This window comes from Urocitellus parryii, chromosome 1 (assembly GCF_045843805.1).
Source record: "Urocitellus parryii isolate mUroPar1 chromosome 1, mUroPar1.hap1, whole genome shotgun sequence".
Taxonomy (NCBI): Eukaryota; Metazoa; Chordata; class Mammalia; order Rodentia; family Sciuridae; genus Urocitellus; species Urocitellus parryii.
The window spans coordinates 192,638,458-192,650,000 of NC_135531.1; the positions used below are offsets into that span (position 1 = coordinate 192,638,458).

The 11,543-nt window shown below is 39.5% G+C and overlaps 1 non-coding gene across 1 annotated transcript; it reads left to right on the plus strand.

The window, feature by feature from the left end:
• The first annotated feature begins 664 nt into the window (after positions 1-664).
• Trnaa-cgc (transfer RNA alanine (anticodon CGC)) lies at positions 665-736 on the plus strand. The gene has a single exon. It is a non-coding gene; the product is annotated as a tRNA-Ala (tRNA).
• Positions 737-11,543: the final 10,807 nt, after the last annotated feature.

Genomic DNA, 11,543 nt, shown 5'->3' on the forward strand with positions numbered 1-11,543 from the left:
CTATTGAACTTTACACTTGAAAATGGTTTAGATGGTAAATTTTATGTTGTGTGTTTTTTTCTACAATGAACAAAAAAAGTGTGGTAGAAACAGAAAGTATTTGGATGTAGTTTGTTCCCCAAGAGAGTTCATGTGTTGGTGTCTTAATCTTCAGTGTGGTAGTGTTGAGGTGGTGTGCCTAGTGGAGGTAGGGGTCACTGGGGGCACTTGGAGTAAATTAAGGTAGTTCTGGCAGAGAGTCAGTTCTTATGAGAGTGGGATGTTATAAAAGAGCACAGCTGAATTTGCTCTCCTTCTTCTTATCTTGCCATGTGATCTCTCCCTCCTGCCATGATGGCATTCACCATGATGTGATGCAGCTGTCGGGAGCCCTCACCAGATGCTGAATGGATGGGGCTGCCCAATTTTGGACATTCAGCCTTCAAAACCAAGAGTTAAATAAACCTCTTTTCTTTTTAAAGTACTCAGCCTCATGTATTTGGTCCTAGCAACAGAAAAACAGACAAATGCAGTATGATTTTCAATCAGAATCTAGAGGTTGGAGAAATAACAGGAACATTGTATACTACCCAGGGTGGAAAAATTATATCTGTGGATCCACTATCCTAGAATTCTCCAGAGCACTTATACAGAGGAATACATAAAAGAATAAAGAAGGGGGGCTGGGATATAGCTCAGTTGGTAGAGTGCTTGCCTCGCATGCACAAGGACCTGGGTTCAATCCCCAGCATCACCAAAAAAAAAAAAAAAAAAAAAAAAAAAAATCAGACAAAGAATAAAGCAGGGAGATAATTAATTTAGAAAAGTAGGAAATATACTAGAATTCCCTATGGAATTTCAAAATACATAAGTCAGTGTTTCTTACTACAAATAACAGAAGCTACTATGGCTAGCTCTATTAGGATCCTTAAGAAAAAGATATCAAATAAGATCTGTTCATATGCAGAAAGAGATTTATTTTAAGGAGTTGGTTCACATGATTATAAAGAATGGCAAGTCTAAAATCTGTAGGGTGGGCTAGCAGGCCAGAGACCCAGAGAATGTACAATGCTCAGTTGAAGTCCAAAGCCATCAGGACTAGGAAAGACCTGATGTTTCAGTTCTAGTCCAAAGATCTTCTACTGCAGAATTCCCTCTTGCTTTGAGCAGTCAGTTTTTCATTCCATTCAGGTCTTCAACTGATTAGAAAAAATCTGTCTACCTTATGGAGGACAATCTATTTTACTCAAAGTCCACCAATTCAAATGTAAGTCCGATCCAAAACACCCTAACAGAAACATTCAGAATAATGTTTAACCAAATATGTGGCATTGTGGCTCAATCAAGTTGATCCATCAAACTCTCACATTAGCTTAAGTAGTAAAGGAATATCCTGGAAGTTTATTTTCCTGATTCCTAGGAAGATTAAAAAACCAGGCTGGAAGTGGGTGGGACCTGAAATAGCTTGGGGAGTTGGACCCCAACTCATGCCTAATTAGTAAGGCTACCACTGCTATTGTCCCTGCTCCTGGACATTGAGCATGGAGACTGCTACACTCTCTCTGTCACTGAAGCCACTAAATTCTAAATCCTCTTTTACAAATCCAAAAAGTTCTATGCAGGAGCATCTGTTTGGTTGAGCCCCAATCATATGCAGTAGCTACCAGGACAGGATACGCATTTTCAGCCTTGGTGGGAGGCAGGCTGTACTTTTCACCAAGACACACAATGGAGAATTTCCTAAGCAGAGGTGGGGGCTCAGATACTGGAAATCAAAGAAGTGACAAAGATTCACTCCGTTTATTTTTACTGATGACCTAACATAATATTAGGATAGGAAGACTGGAGTGTAACTTTAAAGGTCACCTCCAGGTGATTGATTCTGAATCACTGCCCCTCCTCTCCACTCTCATCATTATGTCTCTTGCTGTTTTAGAATGTGTTACTGTCACAATTGTTATAGTCTGTTTTCTTATGTTCAGCTGTGAAACCATAATTGGGGATCTGGCTAACTGTGGGAAAGATGCCTAAATCTGACTATTCCTTCAGACCTCTCCCTGAAGAGGTTTGCTCTCAGATCCAACAATCTGAGACCAACTCTAGTTATCTTAATCAACTTACTGGGAGTGTATCATGGCTTAGAGAACCAACCAAAAGTGTGAATTTGGGAGTGGGTAGCAAACAAAGCAGGCCTAAGGGTTGAGAACTGGTCTTTGGGCAGGAATGGTTGGTCCTGGCCATCACACTTTGGGCATGATTCCACTACCCATCTGCCCTCCAGATTCTAACCACCAAATCTTCAAATTAAGATTTGAAGGTCATGAGCTTGTTTAAGTCACTTGCCTGTGCCTTGATTTCTGAGAGTAGCAGGAGGAAAGATCTGGCCTTAGGCTCTCCCTTTCCCCAGGATCATACAAAAGGAGGAAATCCTCCCAAATAAGAAGGAAAGCTGTGTAATAAAACACAAAGCAAGGGGTGTCACTCAGTGGTAGGATGCTTGCCTAGGATGTGCGAGGTTCTCCTGGGTTTGAGCCCCAGTTCTGCTAAAAAACTACCACCATCAACAACAAAACAATGTGAGACACACACACACACACACACACACACACACACGTTCATGGCTATTATTCTAGCAAACAAAGCAGTGATTCGGCTTTTATTTTGTGTTGGCCTCTTTGATCCTAGATTGGCTTGTTTTACCACCTGCTTCTAAAATTTAGAGTCCAAGTGATCCAACCCCATCTCTTCTACTAGTTTCTGTTCTCTTGTTTCCTGTGGTTGGCATTAATGCTGTTCACTAAATATTTCCATTTCTACCCTTTAGGGCATGTGATTGGATTATACTTTCTCATTCCCTTCAGGTTCTGTATGGGTATGTTTTCTGAACACATGGAAGTGACTTCTTCTTCTTCTTCTTCTTCTTCTTCTTCTTGGTGGTACTGAAGATTGAACCCAGGGCCTTGTGCATTCGAGGCAAGCACCCTACCAACCAAGCTATGTCCCCAGCCTGGAAGTGACTTCTGTGTGTGGATCTTTAAGAGTCTGTGCCTCATTTACCACATTGACTTTCTGACATGGTTGATGATCATTGGTGATGACAGACGGATCATCTCTCAGCCTGGGTCCCTGAGGTATTATGATGAATGAAGCTATCAGCCAACTTAATTTCATAGAGGAAGTAAATCTTTATTACCATTAAGATTTTAGGTTTTTTTGTTTTGTTTTGTTTGTTTTTTGTTTTGTGGTGCTAGGGATCCAACCCAGGGCCTCATGCCTGCTGGGCAAGTGTTCTATCACTGAGTTACATCCCCAACCCCAAATTAGACCATTCTAATTGAACAAGCCCATACATCCCTTTCTACCATCTCCAATGGACTGTCCCAAGGTCCCAGCTCTATTTGTCCTTCAAACAATGTATCTTTCTTCCAACTTCAGCTTTTACCTCCACACACTAGAGTTAAGTAAGATGCATGCCCTGCCTTAGACACCCACTTCCAATTTCCACCTGGATACCTCTATATTGTCAAAATGCATCTGAACACCTCCCAGAGTGCATTCCTTTGCAACTTCTCTATCTATTGTATCATTATTAATATTCTAGTCACCAAATTCTCAGTCTGAGAGACCTCTTTGACTCACCATCTGCCTTCATCCCTATTATGGTTTAGATATGAAGTGTCCCCAAAAAACTCATATATGAGACAATGCAAGAATGTTCAGAGGTTATGTGATTAGATTATGAGAGTTGTAACTGAGTCAGTTACAACTAATTGACTAATATGGATTAGCTGGGGGGTAACTGTAGGCAGGTAGGCTGTGGCTGACAGAGGTAGGTCACTGAGGGTATGCCTTTGGAGTTTATATTTTGTCCCTGATGAGAGGAGCTTTCTCTCGGCTTCTTGGCCTGAGCTGCTTTCTTCTGCTATACCATTCTACCATGATATTTATTCTGCCTCATCTTGGGTCCAGATTTGTGGACTGGCTGGTCATGTACTGAACCTCTGACACTGTAAGTCAAAATAAACTTTTCCTCTTCTATATTGTTCTTGCTAGGTCTTTTGGTCACAGCAACAAAAGCTAACTAAATCAACCCCCACTTTTAGTTAGTCACCAAATCCTCTTTTATCTTTAATGGTGAGGTCTCTTGAGTTCACCACCTACCACTTCCCAAGCTCGTTTATAGATGGGGAAAAGGCATGAATCAGTCCACTTTATCTTTGTTTACTAGGACTGCCTTAACAAAATACCACAGACTGGATGGCTTAAACAGCAGAAATTAATTTTCTCACAGTTTTGGAGGTTGGAAGTCCAAGATCAAGGCATCAACATAGCTGATTTCTTCCGAGGCCTCCCTACTGTGGCTTGCAAATGACCATCTTCCTGCTATATCTTCATGTGACCTTTTCACTGTGTACATGTGTCCATAATGTCTCTTTCTTGTCTTAGAACAACATCAGCTTTATTGGATTAGAACTCAATCTTTATGACCTGATTTAACCTTAATTACTTCTTTAAAGGCCCTATCTCCCAAATATACATTGGTGTTTAGGGCTTCAATATATGAATTTTGGGAGAGACACAATTCAGTATGTAATAGTCCATTCATAGTCTATTCTGGGGCCCAGGCTTTGACTCAGGAATTAGTGAGGGAAGGTGTATCAGTAAGCTTTTTGTGGCTATAATGAAATATCAGAAACAGGCTGACATTATAAGAAAAGAAGTTTATTTGGCTCATAGTTTGTTAGGTTCAAGGGCACAGCATTGGTGTTGGCTCAGTTCTGATGGGGGCTCTTGGTTGTATTACATAATGGTAGGTGGTACTATAGGGAGTCCATGTAGGAGCAAGTGACAGATGGACAGGAAGTTAGAGAGCTGGGTGGGCCAGGATTGGGCTTTTGTAACCACCTCTTGGTCGAGAATGACCAAGAGATGGCATGAGAACCATGCTTCCAAGTGTATGCTTGTCTTCTATCGCCTCAGAACTCATACTAGGCCCCACTTCTTTTATATATATATAAAGTATATGTTGTTGATGGACCTTTGTTTTATTTATTTATTTATATGCAGTGCTGATAATCAAACCCAGTGCCTCAACACATTCTAGGCAAGTGCTCTACCACTGAGCTACAACCCCAGCTCCTAGGCCCCACTTCTTAAAGCTTCCATAGCACTTCCCACTACTGTCACCTGGGGACCAAGCTCTGAACAGAGGGACCCTTGGGGACAAAAACACATCTATACTACAGTAGATGGGTACCATGCCAGCAAGAGTGGCAGAAATCAAGGTCATATAGCTCTATTTTGGAAGTCACAATATGACTAGCAGCAACAGACATTGGTGTGAATCTGACTTGCATGCTCAAAAATGGTACAGAAGTGGTACAAAACACAGTGAAAACTGAAATGCCTGGTGCTTGGTGGTAGCAGTTGCAATTGTCTCTTCACAACAGTTCTTCAATAAGGTGGGCATCATTTCTAGTCCTTTTTCTTCAAGGGTATTCTCCAGTCTTTGTGTGTGTGTGTGTGTGTGTGATGTTCATAGTACGTGAGTAAAATAATATGATTCTTGTATGTTATTTGGTATAAATCATTAGTTATCCAGCATGGCTTTTTGTCATAAATGTACTTATAGCAAGTGTTTTGTTTAAATACTTTTTCCTACCCTTTGAAATAATAGTGATTCAAAATTTTTCAGAAAACATCTTTGTGATTGAGGTAATTTACATGTTAGAAATGACTTGACAAATTGTAGTGCTTCAGTCTCCCATATCCTTTATACTTATTAGACTTCCCTCTACATAAAATGTCCACTTAAAATGAAAGACTTTGAAGCCTAGAGTTTGGTAACAGGCTTCCAACCTGGTACTTAGATTACAATTTATCTTAATAAAACTGTTGTCAAATACATATTCCTAAACCACTGCTTTCATCTTCTCCATCTCTATCTACAAATTCTTTTTTTTTCTTTTATTAAAATATTTATTTTTTAGGTGTAGAGGGACACAACACAATGTCTTTATTTTTATGTGGCACTGAGGATTGAACCCAGGTCCCACCTGTGCTAGGTGAGTGCTCTACCACCGAGCCATAATCCCAGCTCCTCTATCTACAAATTCTTAGGGAATCTTTATGTTCCCCAGTTGTGAGTGTCTGAACACCAGTTCAAACTAGTATAAGCAAAAAAGATCATTTATTGGCTACCATAGCTACAACATTCAAAAGAGTAGATAAAACTCAAGATATTCGGGTATGGCTGCATTCGAGGACTCAAGTTTGCCATTGAGGCAGTATCTTTATCTCCAAGCTCCCTGCCTATGGGGCCTTAAAGATAGACACTACCTACTTGACTTTTGAAGGAGATAGAGATGAGAGTGTTCTCCCCCCATACCCACAGAACTCTGATTGGTCCTGATTGAGTTATATGTTCTTCATTGGCCTAATCAGTGTCCACAGGGATTGGATTCTAATGATCCAGTCTGAATTGTATGCCATGTGCTAAGGTGGGAGAGGTGAGCATGGTCTTTCTAGGTCAAGGAAAGCCAATTCCTTAAAGGGAAAAAATGTCTTGTCAGAATAATTTCAGATACACACCAATTTTGGGGGGCAGTGTATTCTCTACACCTCCAAATCAGATTGACTGTTTTCCTGTCCTGTCATGGGAGATGGGCTCTGGGGTTTTAGACACTAAGAATGACATTGGGCTTTCCTAGGAAGAAGCTCCTCTATTTCTAGGGAAACAAACTTCCTCTGAAACTGAATGAAGAGAGTCCTGGGCCAGAAGGCTGTATGCTACATTTCTGCTTTCCTCACAGGCGAACCTTTTTTTTTGAAGCTAGCTTAAGTCTCCAGTGCTGGGAGCATCACCAACCCCTCTTTCCACTTAGAGCCCTGCAGGAGGCCCCATGTCCTCTTTTGACAGCTCACTCCCTGCATCCAGGGAGAATCAGGCCCATTGTTTCATTGGGTTTCCTTTAGGCTAATCTGAGGAGTGTGAAAGAACCCATTTAGAAGAGTCTGATGAATAAGGACAAAATAAAGATCAAACTCAGGCACAATCAAAAGCTGTTTGTTAACAGGCAAGTTGTTCTTCAAAGCTTTTATCAAGAGCAAGGGAGACTTATCTTGAAGCACTATGTGGAGAAAGTAGGCGGATCTGGGGGGCATTCATTTGAAGTTCTAAATAGATCACTGCTGGCCTGGCAGCTGGGCTCAGAATTATCAGTAAGTCTCAGGGGTTATGTGGGCAGCATTGGTAGATAAGAGTCTGGGAAAAATAACAAGTCATCCAGTAGTAGGTAATGTTTATTGGAAGAGCTCTCCAGACCCTCCTGTTCTTGCACCCACTCCCAGGAAGGAGCCACAAGCTGCAAATTGGAAAAGCTCTTCCCTAACCCTGCACCTCCGGTTTAGGAAATTGAGCTGTCCCAATGTCATATGAACCATAAACATACTTTTCTTTTTTTTTTTCTTTTTTTTTTTTTTTAAAGTGAGCTTTTTTTATTCTCACCATGACTTCTTTTTTTTTTTAATATTTATTTTTTTTTAGTTCTCGGCAGACACAACATCTTTGTTGGTATGTGGTGCTGAGGATCGAACCCGGGCCGCACGCATGCCAGGCGAGCGCGCTACCGCTGAGCCACATCTCCAGCCGTAATAAACATACTTTTCAAATGATAAATAAATATCGGAGGCATTGGCTCCCTCAAACTGACTCTGTAACAGACACATGATGTTGCTTCCAGAGCTGGTTTCTCTAATGTGTGTTATTAGTGTTAACAGGTAACATTTATTAAATGCCTACCATATTTCTGGGCACTGTGCCCAAATGATCTCATTTGAGTCTCACCACACCCTTGCCTCTTGCTATCTCCATTTCACAGATGTAGAAATTGAGAACCTGAGAAGTTCCTGTAATGCATTCAGTTCTTACAACTAATACATAGAAAAGCTTGGTGTTGAACCTCTGTCTTGCTATATCCAAAGTCTGTGTTCTTAATCACTTACATACTGTCATTCTAACTAGATCCAACACAGAGTGCATCTTTTTTTTCTTCAGAAAATGAAAACTGAGTTATTCTCAATCCAAACTTCAGTCAAAAGTGGAAGCACATAGAGATTAAAGTCATTTGTCTGGAACAACAATGATCATGGAATTGAACATAAGGGATTTTTTTTTTTTTTACAAGTTGTAAAACACAAGCTATGAGTTAAGCATCACTAGAGTGAGGGATGTAGGTGTGGTATGGTAGAAAAACCACACAGAATCCAGCATTACTCAGGTACCCATTTGAGTTAATGCATGTAATGATTCCTATCAGCACACAGATGTGTCTTAACATCATCGTGAATGGAACTACCACCACAAACTGTGTTACCCAGCACAGTAACCACTAGTTACATGGAGCTACTTAGATTAATATTAATTAATATTAAATAAAATAAAATTTGTTTTCTCAGTCCTATCAGCCACTTTTCTTTTTCTTTTCTTATGAACTCCTTTTTTACTTTCATGTTAATAAACATACATTTCGACAACACTTTTATAGCTTGTATAAAACCAAACTGCTACATTGGGATATCTTAGGTTGTGTTTTATTTCGTATTTTTCTTTTATTGGCTGTTAAAAACAGTTCTGCATGGATTATCTATTATTTTCTGAAGATAAACAAAGAATGAAATTACTGGTTGAAAGGAATCTATTTTTTCTTATTTTCTTGCAGTACTGGGAATTCAATCCATAACCTCATATATGCTAGGCAAATACTCTACAACTGAGCTATATCCCCAGCCCTTTTAAATTTTTATTTTAAGATAGGGTCTCATTTAGTTGACCAGGCTACTATTTATGTGCCCACTGGAAGATGCACAACATTCTCAACAATCACAGAATTTTGGATGGCAGTGCTACAAATCTTCCCTTAAGGCATGCTTCCCATGAGGGGCTGCAAAATTTTTCTCTTGTTCTTTTTTCTTTAAATGTTTTTTAAATGGACACAATACCTTTATTTTGTTTATTTATTTTTATGTAGTGCTGAGGATTGAACTCAGAGCTTCATGCATGCAAGCGCTCAACCTCTGAGCCACAACCCCAGTGCCTTCTCTCTTACTCTTTATAGTGAAATTACTTGAAGGAGTCAGCGCTACTTGCTCTCCACTTCCCCACCTCTCTTTATCTATGTCCTCATCTTTTACATCCTTTCAGTTGCCCTGGATGCTGTTGGCCACATCCTTTTCTTCAAACACTTTCTTCTCTGAGCTTCTGAAAATTATACTGCCTTGGTTTTCCTACCTAAATGAGTCACGAGCCAGTTTTCCTTATAACCTCCTTCCTAATCCAACAGTATGACTTTGGATGAACCATTCTTGGGCCTTGGTTCCCCAATTCATCAAGTAACTTAGTTTTTGGTAGACAATTCCTGAACCTTCTTTCAATGGTATATTTCTAATTGTCTGATGTCAATTAGAAATTTGAACTTTGAAGAACCTCAGGCTATGTTCTTTCAATTTAACAGTAATTTGTAAATGACTTAAAGTAATTTTACTTCTAGAACTGTATTCTACAGAAATAGAAATTTGAATAGAAATTTCATTTATAACAATGTCCCTCTTAGATTTATTAAAAATAATTTAAAAGTCAGAAATAAAAGTAAAATAACTAAATAAGTTATACTTACATATGTCTGAATATTATACTATTGGAACATGTTTAAATATTGGATTTTATATTCCAATAATTTATATTTCAATTATAAGAACCTTAGAATTGAAGATTTTAAAAAATCATGAGGAAAAAATTTGTATAATTCAATGTTAGGTTATTTATAATATCAATCTATAAAACACATTTACTTATTGGAAGAAAAGATAAAGGAAACATTTCAAAATGTTACTTAAAATTATCTCTGGATTATGAGATTAGTCCTTTAAAAAAAATATTTGCCTTTATTTTCCAGCTTATCTTCAGTGATTATACAATACTTTTTGCTGCCAGTAATTTGTACTTCAAGGCAGGAAAGGATTCCAGTGCTATGTGTTTGGAATTAGAAGTCTTGGGTTCAGTACAGTTTATTTACAATTTAGTTCAATAAGTATTTATTGGACCTTAATGTGCTATGATCTGGATAAACATAGGTATGGCAGAGTCTGGCCTCAGAGACCGAATGAAAGCTGAAATATACCATGGAGGGATTGCAAGGTACTCTGGGAGCAGCGGGAAGGGGAGAGGGTGTTAGGAAGGAGGAATGCATAAGACACAGAGCTCCAGAAACAGTGTCCTGAACTGACCCCTCTTCCTTGCTTGTCATCTTGGACCAGTCATTAAACCTCTTAGCCTTTCAATTTCCGATTTGTAAAATGGAAATAACACCACTGGATTTCTCTACTAAACCAGCTGATTTTTGAAGATCATCTCAAAAAGCAGAAAGAAATGCTTTTGGCACTGGGAAATGCTGCTGGGGTTGTTGGACGTAACCTACAGATAGAAGGGAGGGGTTGTGGTAAAGCCTCAATTTAATCATTAATAGAGCAGCAAGGCCCAGGGCCAGTTGGATGACAATCCTCTTGTGTCTTGGTTGAGGTTGCCTCTTCTCCCTTCCCCATAGCTATTTTTTTTTTGTATTATTGCTCAAAAGAAATGCAAATTAAAAAAAAGAAAGCTGATACAGGGTTAAAATGGAACTGGGGGAAGATTCTCAGCTTCACATTGTAGTATCCCCTCTTCTTCTCTTGCTTCAGCTCTGGGGGTGACCTTCTGAAATCATCCCATTTGACCACTCAGAAGAAACTGTGCTGCTCTTGGGGACCTACCTTCCTCCTATTTTGAAGTGAGCAAGCCTGGGTACTGTCTGGAGTTAGACTGGGGGTTGGTAACATTGATGCTTGGTATTAAGCTGTTTCTGCTAATTTTTTTTTTTTTTTTTTTTTTGTGTGTGTGTGTGTGTGTGTGTGTGTGTGTGTGTGTTGGTGGCATCCTTCATTGGTCAAAGTCTCTGGGTCACATTTCAGAACAAAGGGGAAAAGGCTCCTGCCTGCAAGGTTGGATCTCAAACCTGATTAGAAAGATCTGTGTCCTCAGTGGGATATTGACATCACAGGTGGAATCTGATAGTTCCTAAAATAGGCTGCCACTTCTGATTCTGCATTTGAGGTGTTGCCGACTCTCCCCTAGGGATCCTTGTATGCAATATTTGGGTTCTTTCTCTCTGAGTTTCTTTTTTTCCTTTGCCCTTTTTTTTTCTCTCTCTTTTAACCCTTCTTTCTCCTTTTTCTTCCTTTTTATTGACTCATTTCAACAAACATTTATTGAGAACCTACTGTGCCTCTAGCATTGTGTGGGAAAAACAACATGAACATACTCTAAAAGTTTCAATAAATACAAGGGTACTTCTGGGAAGCTATGACTACCAGGTAAAATTGTCAGGTTAAGCCTTCACAAAGGTCTTTCAGGTAAGAGTTCAGGGAAAAGTTTTACAGTAGAGTTAGAATCTGGATCTGTAGAAAGAAAGTGCCTTCTAGGTGGAAGGAACAGCACAAAGGACACAGAATTGGGGACATGGAACATGTCC